Consider the following 14,081-nt stretch of genomic DNA (forward strand, 5'->3'; position numbering starts at 1 on the left):
AGAAGTGTTTACGAGTATAGGTAAATTAAGAGGTCGTATCAAAACAAGTTCATCAGTACGGCACTGCCAAAGAACTTGATATGGAACTGTATAGTATTACATAGTAGTCTTTTTTTTTCGTTTTTTTGGAACGGTTTTTGCCATTAATTGTTCCATTAATTGGTTGAGTAACTGCTTCACTGGAAGGCTCGATGGGTGCTTCTGATTAGTTCTCAAAAGTCCGATGTGAACATCTAGTCTGATACATATTACGTTCTTTGAAAAAAAAAGAACATGTCTATACCTGTGATTCGACGGGAATGGCATTCATAGGTTGCATATATTTCCCTTATCATACATATCATGTGTGTCTGAGGCTGGCTGATATTGAACGGTTTATTAAGTCTCTGATGTCTATTTATTTTTAATTATTTTTCTTTAATTTTAGCTAAACAGGTGCATTAAATGTAAATTAGGGCAAAAGCGTAAACATTTATCGTAAATCAAATTATATTTTTATTATTACATGCGCCCAGCATGTTCTGCGGTAACTGCAATCGCAGTATCTTTTGCTTCAACTCTGTTGCAAGAATACACAACATATTGAACATAGGCCCATGAGACGCATATCTATAACTAGAACCACAAATGAAAGTCTTCCGGCCTATACACCATGTCGAACATCGCAGCCGAAATCATGCGGATTGAGGACCACTAACTGAAATGATCCAAGAGCTTTGTTTGGTAAGTTCGTCGTATTCAGATATATCAGAATTTTTTAACCGATTCATAGCTCGCATATGCGCTAAAAGTAAGTTTTCATCCGTTTAAAGACAGCACTTGCGCAAGGAATTCGTTCGCCTTAATTAGTGCTATAAACTTGTACCTTTTAAAGCAACATAAAAACAGTGGTTTTCCTACAGTGGTAGGCGATTGCTGCGATCCAATTTGACTTCGATCTTAGAAACAAACCATGAATGCACAGCTGTGTAAAAAGCTACAATGAGTGCGGACCGGTGCAGCCATATCTTTACCCATACGGAACCGCCCATGAGAACCATAATCAGGCTGGCGCGTATAGCTATCGATTTTAATACTCCGACTTTTTTTGGGTAATATTCAGTATGGGTTTTGGTCAAGTTTGAGACACCTTTCTAGAGCATATTCTTGCATGACTTGTGGACCTAATACGTAGCCTTTACTTCTTTTGGCATTAACGCGGTTCAGGTACAGAAAAACGAAACCGTAAATGATAAATCTTCAACGAAATGAATAACCATTTGTTATTGGCATTTTCAAATGTGGGAAAGCATTGGAAAAAAACAGATACTAAATGACTAATTCAGTTTAATGTTTATATCTATCACTACATCTGGGTCAATGCTAGTGACGTAACGACTCCTACCGAAGCGAATCAAAAGGAGCAATTGCATTAAATGGAACGGTGTAGCCGAAGCTCGTAATGACTAAGCAGGCAATCAGTTTTAACTAAGTTACTGAATTAGCTGTCTACGAAAATAGGGCTCGTGCTGGAAACATATGACCGGAAAATCATACTATCGAATTGCGGCTGAAGAAGACCAGAGTTGTGAAATTCCGAGTAGGTGCCACGCCTTAAAGATTTTACACCGTAACAAATTGTATCTATTTATATTTTCAGCATTCTTACGAAATCGACGATTATAGTGTTCCTGTTGGTCGGGGTTTTCATTGAATGTGTAGTCGTCAAACGGCTACGTATCCACCTGTCTGGCAACCAAATCAAATTGGGTTCCCATTCGACTACGATTTGTCGCTGTAATATGAGCAACGAAAGGGGACTGTAAATATCAAAGATATCACTACCCTAAATAAGTAGGTCCTCTCCTAGAAATGTAGTTTTGTTGAAAATGTTTATAGAAAAGACGTCGACTAATATTTGATTATTCTTATTTAGAAGCCATATATAAACGTGACGTAGGCAAACTGCCCGTTAATTACATTAAAAACATTAATGAAGCGGCTGCTTAAAAAAATGGGGCTGAAATGTCATAGCCCAATTACTTTCGATGTCCCGTTGTAGTTAAAGAATATCGAGCAGGTACGCTTCTTCGATATTTAAAATAACAGTATAAACCTGATACATTGGATGCAAAATAAAGCAAAAAGATCTTCAGAGTTCTTTGAAATACTAGAAAAATGGGTGAAATACAATTTACGTTGGACCTGGTACGGAGGCTGATCAAAAGCTCATTCGCAATGAATCGGTGTTAAGTTTGACGACAGGTCTAAGGTTTATGCCGAAAAAAGGCAAAGATTAATTTTCACTCAACGCATACTTCTTGGTTTATTTTAGTTTGCGCATTCAGCCTAATATGCCTCAGTTAAGCATGCTTACTGAATAATATCTTAAGGACGAAAAAATTCGATTTTAAAAACTATGTACTATTTGCTACGGCAGAATGGCCTTGGTAAAGGCCGTGAAAACCGATAATAAACCAGGATGTAGTCATCGTAGTCTTTCAGTCATTATTAGTCTTGGGCATCCGTTATTAGAGATTTTCCTTTCAATCGTATTGAACATGAGTTTTTAGGGTGCCTCTTTTAGTGTTCACATCTTTAGTGTCCCTTTATAGCGATAGTCGGATGTATTCTATTATTTCCCTACTACTAAGGCTATTGTCATGAGGCTTATTGAGATGTCACACCAAAATGGACCTTATAAATGTGCTCATTGATATTCAGACGCGGCGTTGCCGTAGGCGCCCTCCAGTGGGCTATGATGTACCATTGCGCAGTACTATTATTTACAGTAAAATATTAAATATCTCCTCATATAAACTCATCTGTTCTGGTTGTTAATCACCCTTTTTCTTATTATAGATCTGTGTGTTATTATAGATCATTTCAACTTTAATCCTCCACACTCCTAAAAAAGTCCGCATTTTTTTCAGTTCTTATATACATATTTTCTACCTGAATAGATCCCTCCTATTTATATCCGTAAAAACAGCAAGTAAGTTAAGTCAAGCTGGATAAGATCTTGTATTTAGGCTGTGCGTTTATAAGGCTCAAATGGCTAAATCTTCTAGTTACTTTTTTAAGATTATTGACTACGTTCGCTTTTTCGAAGGCAGAACTATTGTATTCGTGCTGTATTCAAGCCTTTTATACGTACCCACGTACTCGGACTGTGTGCTCGAGGTTGGATCAAGCTAAATATTACGTTCGGCGTATCGAAGTTGCGACATAATCAGACATCCTTTTCACGCTATGCATCTATAAAATTAGCATCCTTGAAAAATCGTTTTGATCTTACTTGCTTTTGGAAAAACAACGTTTGAATTGCAGGCTGCGTTGGGTTGAGTTCCTTCAGCCAAATTAAGCATTTATCCATTGAACCTTTGCCGCGTTTTATATAACGCTTGTTCTTGGCGTACGTTTAATAGCAAGACGATACAACAGGGAAGCTGCCTCTAGGGCGGGGACATTTGCTTTGATTTCTTGAGATGTGCGTATAACTAACGTATGCGAAGAGGCTGTTAGCAAGGGCTAACATGTATAATCGACATGGATTAAATGGAGTAACTAGTCCTGACGTGTATCAGTGTCATGAAGGATCATCGCATTTGGGTAGCTATAGAATAGTGTCCTTCCGCTTTCCGTTTTATGACATGACATATATGAATCGACGCGATTTAACAATCAGGGTTTCACTACAATACATTTTTATTGACTTTAGCCGTCCTTTAGCTAATTAGTTAATTATTGCTTACAGTTAAAATATGGCTGTAAGATACAGATACCGGCTTAATCCCAGAATTATGTCTTGCAACCTAAAAATTGACGAATTTTTCACCTTCTTCGTAGATTATCGATACGAAATACCTTCTACAAAAAAGCGCTTTCTCGACATAGTTATTTGGCATACACAAAATGTTGGTATGCCGGATCGCAGTTTCAGCCCCCTAAAAAAATGACGCGGACCCACTTCTGCAATACAGCGGTCTGCATGTACACTGTCTCAGTCGACAATTCTATTTGATGTTATAATCATATTTACTCTGCACCTATGTTTGGACTGAAATAAGCTAGTAAACATTTTAACTGAACAAAACAGTTGCAGTTCGCCACTCGGTGCTTTGGATGTAGACCTTAAGTGAACTGATGTTCAGGCATAGAACAACTCAAATCCACGCCATTAACACCAGATTTTTTCAGCCATTTTACCAAATTAGTGCTGTTGGAACAACAGTAAATAGCCCATATAACCGCATCCCAATCAACAACAGTGACCAAACAATATCCAAACTACCCAACAAATATCGCATACAGTTTACATGCGCAGTGTTGGCACTGCCAGCATCTGTTTCCAGCAGTCAACCTAGTATTGTTCTTCTATAATGAAAGCACGACATTATGGGCATTATGTACGTTGTCGTAGCGGCTCAATGCTGTCGTGCAGGGCTGGCGTCTCCTCCTCATAAAAGATAGCACAACTGACAAGCTCCAGCCAGTCACACCTTTTCTGGGGCCCTTCTTCTTTCGGTTTCTGCTACGAAACAGAGGCAAAACCAAGAGGGTAACCTCAGATACGAACGAGTCAGGCGCTGCCACGTCAGGCGTTTCTTCGCATCCAATCCTAGATCAAAAAGGCGCTACAGCAGAAAAGAGATGGTCAGAACTTTGAAGAGAAAGAGGAAGGGGAACAGAAATGTGGAAAGAGGCTAGCAAATAAAGGAAAAGGAGGAAGTGAGCGACAGACACCAGACACAGCAGCAAATCTCACACATCAACATTGTTATGGCTGCGGAAAACGAGGGGACCACTGGTCAAATACTCATTTCTTCCTACCCTATACTACGGTCAGACTTACCGTTATGAAGGGCTTCACATTTTCAGGGGCCGTCGAGTTTACTTTGTTCGCGTTTATGTATATGCTGGATAAGATCTGTGTGAACGGCATGCCATGCTGCTTGCCTACATTGGATGTTCGGGTGGACAGTGGGCTAATGTGAGGAGATACAACGAGTTGCCTAAAGTCCCTCTACTCAGTCGGGCATAGTATCTAACCTATATAAGTACCGTCTTGAACTAACGTGAAATATGACTAATTTTGCTGAATTGAAGAAAAACAATAAAGTAGACGAACGAATGCAACGCCGCCAATTGTAGAAGGGCAGGTTTGAAAGGAGGACTCCTATTTCCTTCGTGAAAGGTTCGCTGTTTCTTTTGGGTGTTGACAAAGGCAGGCTAAAGTGCTGAGGGGACTGCACCCTGTGCGTACGACACGTTCCATTTCTAGGGCAACCACGCAAGACCGCGTCACTATTGTGATCTGAGTACTGCCGTTTTTCGTCATGACGAACTGTAAAGTGACCGTGAAGGCCCTGTCACGTTAAGGCCCCATCTCCACGTTTCCAATTCTGCCGTGAAGACGTTCTTCTATATCTATATCCCCGTCAGATTCCCACTAGAAATAAGGGGAAAACTTCTTTTTGATAAGTTTCCGCCCAGTCACCCCCTAAAGCAGCTATCCTTGCAGGATCTAGAGTCCTTCTTAATCGTAGAGTTATACCGCATTTGCACAAGTGTACATATGTAGAAGCGGCGCCGTCCGTTTTGGGTATTCTCCCAACGGGGCTATCGAGCAAGCTATAACAACCGAATTTCTTTCCGCCGTTCCGCTTGCCCTGTTCGGGGAGATACTACGAACGACTGCTTATCGGCTGTAAATTCTTCTGCCAAAAACATTGTATAAAGAGGCCGTCAAGTGTGTCGCTGTTGCGTTCTGATGAGTTTCTGCTAGAAACTCTTGTTGGACGAAGTCTCCGTTACCTCCGCCTCAGGCACCTTGTTTCGACCCATAGATCCATGCAGTGGTCCCCCTTCTTCGAATCGACCGGATTTTTGCTCTACTCAAATCTACGATGATGAGAATTACGACGCAACTCCAAACTATCTTATTCGTGACGAAAATGAAATGACATTAGCCGGATGCTTTTATTTATTTATGTTTTATCTAAGGTAAAAAAATTCCAAAAAAAATAGAACAAACGAATACATTTTGAACTAAACGTTTCTTTTAGCGGACGCGTAACCATAGGGGTAAGTTGTTATAAGATTTGAAAGTATGAAAGTGGTCTACTTGAATTTAAGGTTGACTTGAATATTATATTAAATGTAGTCAATCGTAGAACGCCACAAAAATTGATAGGCCCGCACAGTACATGACGTTCGACAAAACTGTCCAACTAAGTTAGAAATTGGAAGGCCCAGCAATCTTCTAACGCGTTGTTGTTTGAAAGCGACATCTTTGACTCTTCTGTTGCAGTTTTTTCATAACGCATTTAAAATAGCTCCTTACTTTTTGTGCCGAATCTTGACGATTCGCTAGCAGGCGAAGATTCTAACTTCAATTCAATATTCAAGCCTCACTCAATGCAATTTTACGTCCCTCCTAATTTACGATAACATTGAAAAATATAAAAATAGACATACGCTTAAAAACGCGTGCCTCGAACTTAGAATTTATTTAGCATGAATAACACTAGTAGCTATTATTCGTAGTATTGACGAACTCATATTTCGTTTGACCACCCCGACGCGTAATTTTTACAGTATCATTAAGCTTTATTATCACTACAGCTGTTTGTTTAAGCTTTTAGAGCGTACTAGTAGTAGTACTGGTTGTACCAAACAGTTTTACGGGGAAGCTTTACGAAAATATACGTCCAGTTTTAGATAAATTGCCAACGTAGTCAGCTGGTCAACGCCGTGTGTACATAACAACGCCAGACACAAATGCAAACAATAATCGTTGAAGATATGCACATAGTTTTGATTGGAAGTTGCCATTCTTTGCAATGGGATTGATAAATCATCATTATGACTATACGACATACGTTGCGCAAGCAGCGAAACACTCATATACTATCTGTGCATTCTACACTTGAGCATCAATTTTGATAGCCCCATAACAGTTGTTGAGGCACACACGCTATACACAAATAGTTTTGGTCTTTTCTACTAGATAGCTTTGATAAAACATAGTTTTTTTATGGTCCTTTGCCGTTGTAGGGCAGTCGATTTGATTTCCGACGTATGCGTCAATGCACAGGCGTTACAGCAGAGAACAAATAATCCATTCTGTATCGCATTGTCAGCTATCGTCAGACATTGCCTACTTATCCGCATGTAGATATATAATAATAGATAACGGAATATGTATTCATTGACGGCAGCTTTTCGCGAGAGACACTTCAATGAATACTACTTTAGACAAACAAAATATAAACAGCGTCAGTTATCCGTAGGTGGACTTACATGCAAAATATCGTATCATATAAAAGTAGCCTTTGTATATATACGAATGTGTTTCCACACATGATCGTGAGTTGTGTTACCGTTCTCAATTTAACTTCCCTGGAAAAGTGAGAAAATAGAATTTTATGTAATGAGACATATTTTTAAAATTGAGTATTAACACCTCAGTCTTTGTGGGTCAATTATGCAACGGTAAAAAAACAACCAAACAAAGGGAAATAAATCTCTCAGAGATATTTGCTCAAATCAAGCTCAGAACTATTTGCGTTGTACCAAAGGGTAAACACTTCTTTGCAAAGTCTCTTGAGATGGAGTCCCTTCCTAAAGCATTAAAAAAATACTGGATTGAAAAATAGGAAATAAGACGTTTCTGATTTAGATTTCATCTGAATCTCTGTTAACAGAAGACTTGTAGTCATAAATCAGTTCCGATAACGACTAAGTAATCTGAAAAAATTTAACTTTGTTTTGGAATATTGGAGAATCCTACTGTATTGTATATAAGTTTGGGGGGTCCTCGTGATAGCCTAGTGGGTGAACTACTTTTTCGCTAATCTTAGAGACACGTTGTTGTCTAGGTTCGAACCCAAATATTGATAGATCGCGTCTAGAGCTGGAAGCCAGCTGCCTGACTGAATTCCTAGCGGCGATACCGGGCGCAAAAATCGAAACATAAAGAAAAGTTTGTCATGGGGTTGTGTAGAATTACCTTCTAATGCTTATGCAAATATCCTTTGTGCTATTTCATGTCGAAAGCGGCATCCAGGTGTGCACTCCGCATGTAGATATGAAGAGCTTCCGCGCAAAAACACCTAGTTTTTGTTTAATCGATTTTAAACTGTAGATACTTTCAATATCAATAGCCGTGTTCGATAACCTGTCCGAATTATTGTATCTGGAGAGAATTCGCAGCTTAGGAGTTTCAGAAAGATAAAAACAAGGCAAACATTAACCGGTAATAACGACCAAGTTATAGCTTAATATACATCAATAGTCGGTATTTTTTCTCAATCAATATCAGCATTTTTCTGTATTACGCTCGTGTGGTACGCCGTTCTAGCTTCGGGCTAACTTTTCTCAACGAATGCTTTAGGTACTAAACTCCCAGGTTCGTCGCGTCTTTCTTGTTGCTGAACTTCGCGTAAGTTTATTCCATCGTTGTCATAGTAAGCGAAAAAGTGTACATTTATGTATCGCACGTATTTCTAAAGGCACACGTTTCGTCAGCGATTCCTATCTATATTACTACACTTTAATCGTTATTTCTAAACCTCCCGAGGCTCTTTTTTTTTTTTCATATTGTCTACGCGACGGTGTGTAGGCACTTTCAACATTTGTTATTTGAAAGCTATATAGTGCAGGTTCAAGTCTATGACTGTTTTCCACCAAAACTGGATGTGTATCGATTCGGATTGCTTATTACTTTTCCAATTCAGCCGTCTTCTATATTAAATCGATTTAGCTGGAAGAGTTTCCATCATCATCGGTATGATCTTGAACTATCATTAGTGTGACATTGTGCTTATTCCGCTAAAGAATCCTTTACTTTACCGTGTGCCTATTGCTGCTCGAAAGTACTTTCTTGTAATTCACTATCCGGAAATTCAGGTGCAATTGGATGCCCCATAGTTTTGGTGTTTTCGTACGTTAGGCCATGTACCGCTATGACCTTCTGGTAGCGTTGGATATCTGGAACCTGCTGCACGCCCACAGCATATGGGTATGGGGTGACCCAGGTGCTTTGCACGACTTTTCGACCCATGGTTTCTTCTGTTGTAAGATGAAGTTACGGTGCGTACTGTCTAGATATTCGTATAGTATTTAATATACTGAAGTCGTTCGAGCATTTGCAGAGCCGTACCGAGCATAGATCCCTAAAGGGCCTTTGGCTATTTCTACTGTGTAAACAAATTCTCAGAATCACCTTTTTGGTATAGCATCTAGCATTTTCCCCCACTACAAAGTTTAGCCAGGGTGGGTATTACCGGACTCATCTATAGTTTCTCCAACAGACCTATAACACGGTACAGTGACAACATTGCCAATCTTAAAGTTCTTAATGTTCCCATACTCAAGATTAATATGACGACGCATCCAAAGAGATGTACATTGGGCATCCAAACTAGTAATTTCATTTTAGAAAGGATTTAGTGTCAGTTGAAGTAGTACTTCATTTGCGTTGTCATCTGTTAATAATAATAATCCTAGCTCAAACCCGTTTCTCTAGAAGCATTCAGTACTGGAAGCTAAATGATTTTTATAGTCTTGTCACTTGTTTTTGTAATCCATTTATATTCCGCGCTATTATTCCGTCGATCTCGAACAACCCTGTTTTGGTTTTTGATTGCCTCGAGTTCTCCTAACTCGTATCCTGTTTGCCATGATTTCTGATTTGTTTTCGTGCCGTCAGCGGTCAGATGACATTCGTTATCTTTTTTTTTTTTTTAACACAGACGCTCCGGAAGTTGGCTAGAAAAACAGGTAGTCTGAATACTAAAGTTTTACGTGAACCTAAACTTAACTGTGTGAAAATTACTGTGAAGTTTTCCAAACTCAGCCGAAAATACAGTTTAGATTAGTAACGAAAGTTTCTGGACAAAGACGACTAACTAAATTATATATTATAAAATAAAATGGATTTTTTCAGATTTAGGCCAAGTGCATTCCTCAGGTCTTTTACACAATTCTCTTATATTTATATAGGAAGCCCATCACAAATGGTGATTCGCGGTTTTCGTTAATGCGTATATTGTATATTATTCGTTAGTTTAAAGTCGTCTGATCACAAATACCTCAAAAGCTCTCTGTTCAAAACAAAATACGCTCCTGCTAAGCTCTTTGATTTTCCCGAGGCTCACTTCACGTACGTCTACAATCGCCATTTCAGCCAGTGATATCTTTTCGCGCAAGAGCCTCGTACAAAAGTGGACAAACGTTTATAGTCAAAGCAGCCAGAATATGATGTCACATGCTTACCCGCAGCACCCCCGCAACCATTATCAAATGAAACGCATTAGTAATCAAATTTTTGATCCAATAGGTCAGTACCTCTCTATTCATTTGAACTGTCAACGTTAGCACTCTTATCGCCTCGTTTAACGTAGTATATAATTACGATTATTCTACTACAAATGATTGATCACATGAAACAATTTTATGAATAGATTCTCTGTTGCATGGCACCCCCGAGTCTGTCACCTTCTTAATTACTGATCTGTTTTTAGTTCACATGTGACAGAGCTTCTGTTTCAGCTGTAGGGAAAAACAGCGAAAAAAAAAAAACGCGTCGTCGATGGCATTCATGAGCTATTCGACGCGAGAATTGCTTGTTAACCTAGTTTGCATAACTTAACTGTGCTAATGAATAACAGAATAGATACCTTGGCACGTTTAGGATCTCCCAATCTTCGATAAAAGAACCGCGCTAGCGACATATAATTCAAATTTATTATTCATCGATCGAGAATTCTAAGTTATATTATTCATTATATATATTATGAAAATGAGATTATCTACCTAAATCTATTTGTAGATTTTGTATCCATACGATGTTAAAATTAACAATGGTTGGGCGGTTACCAACGGTGTTAATGGAGCACGAATAAACTTGTCGGCAGACGGCAGAAAACTATCCGTTTTCTGCGCAGTCAACCGCATGACGACCTAACGGTAATCTACGATCGTCACAAATGTTTGGATAAAAGTATTTTGAGTAACAGTTCAATAAACTGCTATTCGAATGATGGCTTCTTAAAGAAACCCGTAGTGGTGGACTGGTAGATGGATGTTAAACAGTGTTTTCGATGGCTTTTACTACTACTTATAGATTGTTATTTTTGTTACGATCATGTAAAAGCTCTTCCTTGGCTTTCTTGGCTGACGGCTAGCAGCGTTCGCTTCCAGAGAAACTACAACGTGACATCTATCCCTAGTTACTATCAGATAGATGACCATACTGTGTTCTGATATTTATTTCAGGGGAGTCCCTCACATTGTATCTGCCCGACGATCCACTGTGCGCGATGATTTAGTTATTTTGCTATTTTTTCTTTTTTTCTCCTGATACTGTGCATCTTGGAAACGTATATTTTGAAGTGGGACTAAGAGGGCTAGACCGAACCACTCTTCTCCTGGCTTCACGCACGTGTCTTCACGATGTTTGTGTGTGTGTGTGTGTGTATCTTACTGATACTTTCAAATGTATGATTCTGTTACGAGATAGGGTAGGCTCTTTGGTAGGTGTACCGGGAGTTCCCTTGGCCTCCAGGTATCCTGATGATGACTAGAACAAGCCATCAAAAGAATCGGAACACCACCCGTAAGGTAGATATTCTGCACTTTATTCATTCGTTACGTGCATAGTATCTATAGGTCGAGCATTTTTAAGTCGATGCGTGTAGTTCTTTGCTTTAGCAGCAGTAACTTACTATACCGGGTATCGCAGTATATAACTGCGTGTATCAACAGTACCAACAGCCAAAATCAGTTAGACGGCCAACCCACTCGCTTTTACGTATGCTACTTAGTAGCTTGATATTTCATTACCTCTGATAGGTCTGTCACTTCACAGGTTCCAACTAAACGCAGTGGCCACTACCGAAAACCTCTCCATGTAAGTGCCCTACACTTTACCTAGGACACTGAATGAATATACAAATGTGATCACAAAATCAATACCCCTGCGTTACTTCACTGAATATGAACTGGCTTATCCTTTCCTAGCGAAGGGACAAGCGTTTAGATCACCTACGATTGCCTGATACTGCTCTTATCACTCAGGAGTGATCACACTGTGTGCGTGTACATTTTTGAGAAAAACAAGACTGTCCTTACCGAAGGCGCAATGCATGGAAAGGTAATGGTAAGGCCACTCGCAGGGGACACATTCGTTCGCTTACTGATGGAATAGATGGCGCTAGCAGTACTACTAATGTCGCAATGGTTCTTGTCGTTGTTAACGTTTTTACAACTGATATATGTATATATACATATATCCTTTATTAGGTCATTTTCTTTTTTATAAATATGGGTCTTAACATCTATTTTTAAGTGTTGCATATTCATTAAAAAATCGACGTTGAGAAACAGGCATTTGTTAGCAAAATTAGTTTGGTAGACACCATCGATGCAAACCAATAACAATTATAATGGGGACTGATCCATAATTTTTATGGAAAAATTGAACCTTAGAAAAAACGAAGTCAATTTAGGCATTTACTATGTGCCATATATATATATATATATCTGCCAGTATATAATATAATGCGCCTAATCGTAGAATGTAGGATCGGTACAAATCGGGTAATAACGTTGGAACTGTAAAGCTGTTCCTAGAAACGTTTGCTGTGTACAACTCTCTACTTGAGGCCTATTGAGACTAGCAAATATTTTCGGTAAATTAGAATACAGTGAGTATTATTGAATTAATTGGAACAACCTTTATTGACATTTATTTTGTCTCCGGTTCCGCCGAACTTAATTGATCTATCGAGTTCTCCACACCCTTTTGATCCTATAGATATTATCGGATGTAATTGTCAACGATAGGTTGTTTGTCATTCGAAGCGTTCGACCATCGACGTGCTATTTCGCATTGGATTGACGCAAGCGTCCCGTTTTCGCATCTTAAAACTAATCGCCCCTGTCGGTTTTTTTGCTTTACTGTTGCGCTTATTGAAATCTGTACGCTTTTTTCAATATTCTAGCAAACTGTAGTAGAATGTCAACGTGTTGACTCGGTACTTTTTCGTCATATATTATGAGTATACTGTATTTGGACATATTTAAATTCGTATTATCAGGAGGAAAAAAAGCAGTAGAATTGAGCTACAACTGTACGTAATACACACTGATGCGTACGCAGAAGAAGGCCACCGATTGTCGTAGTTCAACAAACTATTGTAGCTGGGGCATTGAACAATGCTCGTTCGTGAATTAAATGCTTTATTATCCTATATCAAAGGAGATTGCTTAGCCTTTTACGATTATGTACCTAATACCTCAGTCCTTGGTAGTGTAATTATGAAGGTTTTGCAATCATCACGGCTGGTGATAGTTTGAAGAATGAATGTCATCTTCAAGATTAATAGTTGACTAATGTATGGGTCGAATTTCGAGAACGTTTATTGCCACTGTCGAAATAAAGCGAATAAAATAATATCAGCAAAACAGCTAGAACATTTGTTGAGGAGGATGAGAGTTATGGTCGTCTAAATGTCGACGAAGTTCCAGTTAATTTTTTATTATGAGTCGGAACACCCAGCTACTTGCGCAGACACACTCTATTATAGGATGTGGAGTCGGAAAAACCGTGGGAGTATATTTAATAGCCAAGCTTCAGATTTCTAAAACAAGCTGCTTCTCGAGGCTGATTTCCGAACAGGAGCTCTTGAACATAACTGCTGAGGTTACTAACAAACATTCAAATTATTAATAATTAACGTATACCTAAACTGATTAGAGGTGATCTTCAAGCTACTCTAGTTTCTGGAATGATTTGTAATGGAATTTACGAGGTCCCTTCAAAGCAAATCAACATAATATATGAGTTATTATATATATATATATATAATTATATATATATAATAACTATATATATATATATAATAATTATATATATATAATATATAAGTGCCAAAGTGTCAACGGTAATAGCAGCGGCCAATCAGTCAACTTCTATTGCGCCCATATTCGATACCGTTATATGATGATGCTAACAACAGGTGGGTGAAGGATGAAGCTCTGATGGCAGGTGGAAAACAGACTTCATTACGCAGATTGTTGTTACTCAACAAAAG

At 38.8% G+C, this 14,081-nt stretch overlaps 1 long non-coding RNA gene across 1 annotated transcript; it reads right to left on the bottom strand.

Moving 5' to 3' along the window:
- Positions 1–6,481: 6,481 nt before the first annotated feature.
- LOC111272551 (uncharacterized) lies at positions 6,482–12,234 on the bottom strand. The gene is made up of 3 exons (XR_015315770.1): positions 12,118–12,234; positions 7,994–8,196; positions 6,482–7,383 (listed from the first exon to the last, which is right to left on the bottom strand). It is a non-coding gene; the product is annotated as an uncharacterized LOC111272551 (long non-coding RNA).
- Positions 12,235–14,081: the final 1,847 nt, after the last annotated feature.

The sequence above is a fragment of the Varroa jacobsoni genome, unplaced genomic scaffold (assembly GCF_002532875.2).
Source record: "Varroa jacobsoni isolate VJ856 unplaced genomic scaffold, vjacob_1.0 contig02568, whole genome shotgun sequence".
NCBI classification, from domain to species: Eukaryota; Metazoa; Arthropoda; class Arachnida; order Mesostigmata; family Varroidae; genus Varroa; species Varroa jacobsoni.